This window comes from Arachis ipaensis, chromosome B6, assembly GCF_059453495.1.
Source record: "Arachis ipaensis isolate K30076 ecotype BB chromosome B6, ASM5945349v1, whole genome shotgun sequence".
Lineage (NCBI taxonomy): Eukaryota > Viridiplantae > Streptophyta > Magnoliopsida > Fabales > Fabaceae > Arachis > Arachis ipaensis.
In genome coordinates this window covers 130,891,708-130,897,707 of record NC_142441.1, presented here as the reverse complement: position 1 = coordinate 130,897,707, position 6,000 = coordinate 130,891,708, and positions in this window count along the sequence as shown.

Sequence of the window (6,000 nt, the reverse complement as noted above, 5' to 3'; positions counted from 1 at the left end):
TAGAGTTACAATTTATACTTTTAACCTCTTTTGACTCGCTTTCACACATTTTTTACTCTCTTTATTAATTATCTTTCTTACATTTCATATCATGACTTATATTACCTCTTGGTGTCTTTTATGACATGAAACCACTACAAGAAAACAGATCTATTGTCACGCTTTTAAAACGTGGCGAAAAGTTGAAAAAAGCGTGACGATAGCTTTTCGCCACGCTTTTTGAGCTACCGCCACACTTTTGAAAGGGTGGCCTCTACAAGCGTGGTGGTTGCTCTATTGCCACGTTTTTGGTGATCTATCGCCACGCTTTTTCTTTTGTCACGCTTTTTACAAATGGCCACCCGTTAAAGCGTGGTCGTATGTGGGAGATATGGTCACGCTTTAAAAGCATGGCCATATGAGAGATATGGCCACGCTTTTGAAGCGTGGTGATAACAAGATATGGCCACACTTTTTTCTTGTAGTGAACTCAACTCCAAGTGCATCGTACATTTTCGGCCTTCATTCATACATTAGACATAGCTATAATGTTCACATATAGTATACATTGCATCAATAAAGAGACAATTCATCATATAATCAAGTTTCATGCAAACATATGTCTCATTATTCTTTAAGAGAAGATATGCCTATCACTTTCAAGCATAGGAATCAAACAAGTGTTACTAACCCTTACCTTTTTCTTGATTCACTCTTTTGAACATGTTAGTTACCTAAATTTTTTTAAGGGCAATTTGATCATTAATGAAATAATGGTGCTTATGGCCTAAACTTAGAGGAATGGAGGAGATAAAATGCAAGTCTCTTAAGCTTGAGTTTGAAATCTCTTATGCGTGCTCCTTGTGGTTCCTTGTGATGGCTATTTAGATCAAAAAGTGAACAGCATGGTCTCTTTATGGAAGGCTCTCAAAACCGAAAAAGAGAAGAGAGAAACTAAGAATGTTCTCGCACTTACCTTGCTGAACTTTTTGGAGAAAAAATAAGAAAAAAGTGAAGCAATGGACTAAAAGACTTGACCTTTGAAGATATGTGAAGTGCTCCTTGAACTAGTGGTGTAGGAATGTATGAAACAAAGCTAGTTTTCTCTCTTTTTCTCACTTAAGGCTTCGATCTCTTCTCTCTTTTCTCTTTATATTTTCTTTCTTCTCTCACTTACTAATTTTGTTTAAAGTGATGTGAAATAAAAAATATGAGGGTGGTGGAGAAAGAGTTTATGACTTATGAGAATTAATGAAAAGGATAAGGTACAATTTAAGAATCTGTCATCGCTTAGTGGATAACTTTATCCTTAATAATTTTCTAATATAAAAATTAATTAATTGGAGAGAGAGAAGGGAGGGAGGGAGGGAGAGAGAGAGAAAAATTGTGATGTTTAGGAATAGTGTATTAGGTTTAAGTGAGTCTTAAGGAAGTATTTTACCTCATGGTAAAATATGAGTGGACAAGATTTAATTAAGAAGGTAGTTCTTAGGAATGAGTGGCTCGAAACTTTTCTTGGAGAAGGAAAAAGCCAAGGTAGTAAATTTCTACTAACAAGTTTTTACGATTTTCTGTGAAACTAATCAATTAACCTAGTTTGACTTTGATTGGCATTAATTATAATCCCAATTCTAGAATATCTCTAGGATATTGTAGAGAGGGTAACAGATAAAATTATCTGTGAAACTAAAATTATTTATTTATTTATGTTTTTTTTAAAAAGCAGGTTCTTACAATATTCTGCTTCTGTGCTTGATCGAGTGATAAAAGTTTATTTCTTGGTACGTTAGGAGATTAGAGAGTCACCGAAAAACAAACAATAGCCAATAGTAAAACAATAATCAGTGGAGTCATTAGCTCAATCAACATCTGAATATGTTTGAAGGGTTAAAGAAGATTGAACGGGAAAATAAAGACCTTGAAACATAGTATCGTTGACATAGCGAAGAATCCGAAGAACAGCGGCATAATGAGTAGTGCGTAGTGCTAATAAGAACTGGCTAACAACATGAATAGCACATGCAATATCTAGTCGATAAGCTTCTTTAAGACTGATAAACCCATATTTTATGATTTATCTTGTGCTCAATTTGAGTGTTTTTATCAATTCTTCACCCACTTATTCATATGAAGTGCATGGTTTTACTTTTCCTTTTTTATTATGTGATAAGTGTGAAAACATGTTCCCTATGCTTTAAAAGTATTAATTTTAATTATCCTTTATTACCATTCGATGACGTGATTTGTGTGTTAAGTATTTTTAGGTCTCATAGGGCGGGAATGACTTAAAGGACAGAAAGGAAACATACAAAAATGGAAGAAAAGCACAAAAATGGAGTTTTGAAGAAAAGGCAGCGACGCGAATGCATGAACGACGTGAACGCGTGCCTAGCGCGAAATGGCACTGACGTGAACGCATGAACGACGCGGATGCATGCCTTGAGCAGAACGCAAATGATGCGTACGCGTGACCAGAGAAAACTCCAAACCACGCGAACGCGTGACCCACGCGCACGCGTGACGGACGCCATGTACAGGAATCTGCAAAAAATGCCCCCAGCAATTTCTGGACCCTTTTTCGGCCCAGATCCAAGCCAGAAACACAGAATATAAGCCAGAGAATGGAGGAATCAAAGGAGGACGTAATGACAATATTCATAACACACAATTTTAGGATTTAGATGTAGTTTTTAGAGAGAGAGACTCTCTCCTCTCTCTCAATATTCAACTTCTTCTCAGGTTCAATGTTTCTTTAATTTATGTTTCTCTTCTACTTTTAGATACTCTAATGCTTTTACTTGTTAATTATTTATGTTGCAAAATTGGCTTATGAATCTTTTCATGTTAGATTTAAATATTCTATTTAATATAATTTAAGGTATTTCAGATTTATGATTGTCTTATTTTATTTATGATTGCTTTCTTTTATTTATTATATAAATAATTTAGATTTTTTCCCTTTTGGCTATGGTTGAGTAATTGGTGACACTTGAGTTGTCAAATTCAGCTGTTGATTGAAAATTGGGAATTGCTGATTGATTTGGATCGCTCTAAAGCTAGTCTTTCCACAGGAGTTGACTAGGGCTTGAGGATCAAATTGATTGGTCCACTTGACTTTCCTTTATTTAGTAAGGGTTAACTAAGTGGGAGCAATAAATAATTCTCATCACACCTGATAAGGATAACTAGGATAGGATTTCCAGTTCTTATACCTTGCCAAGAGCTTTCATAATTATTAATTTAATTTTTTTGCCATTTAAATTACTTGTTCATTATTTCAAAAACCCAAAAATACACTTTTTTCCATAACCAATAATAAATACACCTCCCTGTAATTCCTTGAGAGACGACCCGAGATTTAAATACTTCAGTTATAAATTTTATTGGGTTTTATTACTTGTGACAACCAAACTTTTGTACGAAAGGATTCTCTGTTGGTTTAGAAACTATACCTACAACGCGATTATTTTTACGAATTTCTTTACTGGCAAGAATCCGCTCGTTAAGACCATAGAGTGCCTTGCAAAAAAAAAACTTTGTTAGGAGAACAAGAATATCTCGGAGAAGGTTTCATGTAGACTTTATTTTTCAAGTCATCGTTGAGAAAAGCATTTTTCACATCCATCTGACATATAGATCATTTGCAAACTGTAGTAATTTCAAGAAAAACTCGAACATATGTGAGTCAAGCAAGAAGAGCAAAAGTCTCTTCATAATCAATACCATACTCTTTAGTGCATCCTTGAGCAACCAAACGACTTTTACACCTGTCAATAAAGAGTGAATCTTGATTTTGTGAACCTATCTACTACCCACAACTTCTTGATTAGAAAAATAATCAACCAAATTCCAAGTGTGTGCTTTATTTAATGCCAAAATTTATTCCCGCACTGTCAATTTGAATCTTTGAAAGCTTCCTTAATGACCTAGGTTCATGAATGTGAAGGATAGTAGCAAAACAATGATAATAATAAAGATGTGGAGGTGAATTTCTTACCCCAGTACTGTGAGTGGTCGTAGGAAGAAGGACCATAAGAGAAGGATCATCGTTCAACCTTGGATAATTGGGAACAGTAGAAGGTACATGAATAGGAGGCTCAGGAGGTGAACTTGTCACAGTGCCTGTATTATCATCACTAGAGAAAAAATCAACAATAAGATTAGTAAAGAAAGGTGAATAAGTAGAAGGAATGGAATGAAAGGAGGAAAAGCTCGAAAACATGTGATATTTCCATAATACAACATGTGAAGATATATATTTTTGGCGAGATATAGGATCCCAAAAACGATAACCTTTATGCTAAGTTCTATAACCAAGGAGACAACATAGGCGAGCTATAAACACAACCAAAATAGACACAACCATAGGTTTAAGTTTATTACGTTCATAGGGCTGAAGAAGAACAAAATAGACATAACCAAAAATTCGAAGTGAACTATAGTTTGGTGAAGTATTATAGAGATGCTAAAAAGGAGTAATGTTACCTAGAATAGAGGAAGGATGACGATTGATAACATGGACAACAGTAAGTACAGCTTCACTTCAAACACGTTTAGGATAAGAAGAGGAAATAAACATGCACGAACAAAGTCAAGGATATGACGATGTTCTCGTTCAGCTCTACCATTCTGTTGAGAGGTTCTAGGGCAAGAGAATTCAGACAAAGTGCTCTGTGCAGCAAGAAAGTTTAAAAGTTTAGAGTCACAGTACTCCATTGTATTGTCACGTTGAAAAACTTTAATGACTTTGGAAAATTGTGCTTTAATCATAGTAGCAAAATTGATATAAATTTGAGGCAACTCATGTCTGTTAGAAATTAAATACACCCAAGTAAAACATGAGTAATCATCAATAAAGACAACAAAATATCAAGCCCCCATAGAAGTTGTGGGAGCAAGCCCCCAAACTTTAAATTGTATAAGATCAAAAGAAGAACAAGTGTAAGAACCGGGTTTTTTACGAATAAAATTATTTAAATGTCCAAATTAGATTTCAAAAAGTTAGAACGAGAATTTGGGGATTTAAATATGATTTTTGGACTCATTAGGTCTTTTTGAGTCAGAAAATGTGTTTTCTACGAAAAACCGCGAACCGACAGTTAAACCGGTTGAACCGGTTCAAGTCCGCCCTGTATTGCGCGAGAAAAAGATAAAACAGTCGAAAACCATATAAAAATATTAGGAATGAAAAACCAGGCGTTAGTGTTAAAGGTTTGGCCCAAAGTTGGGGCGAACGGGCTAAAAACACTAACAGGTTGGACCGGACCCAAGTTGGGCCCAAGTCCAACATATATAAGGGTTCATTAATGAACCCTTCACCTCATAAGCACACACACACTCAACAGAAAAGAAGAAGAGGGAAAGGAGAAGAGAGAAGAGCACTATTCACTTCTCCATTCAATCCGCGATATCTCGAGCTATGGTGCTCCAATTCGCGTGCCGTCAGCGGCTACGCGAAGCTCTCGCTGAGTCCGTCATTTATATCTAAGCTTTGTGGTAAGTCCCTTGAGTTTCCCTGCCTAGTTTTCGTGCCCTTGTTCATTTCGAGTTTTAGGGTTTGGTTTTGAGGGAAATCTTGTGTCTTGGGTGTTTTAGGTACACTCTAGCACTTGATTGTTGGTGGTTGTGGCTTCAAAAACTGTTGAACAAGGTAAGAGTTCTTGAAAACCCTTGTGAGATCATGTTTATGTTGAGCCCTAGCTTGATTAGTAATGTTTGGTGTGTATATAGCTTGTTTGTTGTGAGTTTCTAAGCTTTTGGAGCTTATTGGTGCTTGTTGGAGTCATATTGGAAGCTTGCTTGTGGTTGGAAGCTCAACTTGTGCTCTTTGGGGTTTTGGTTCATAGCGAAAATCGGCCAAGGTATGGTTTCGATTTCCTCTATATAGTATATAATATTCATGGACACTTAGGCTAGTGACCCATAAGATAGGAATGAATTATAATGGTTGTTGAGGTGTTGAGTGTTGATGTATGTTGAATAATATTAATATGTTGAGAATGAATGATTGTATGTGGTTGT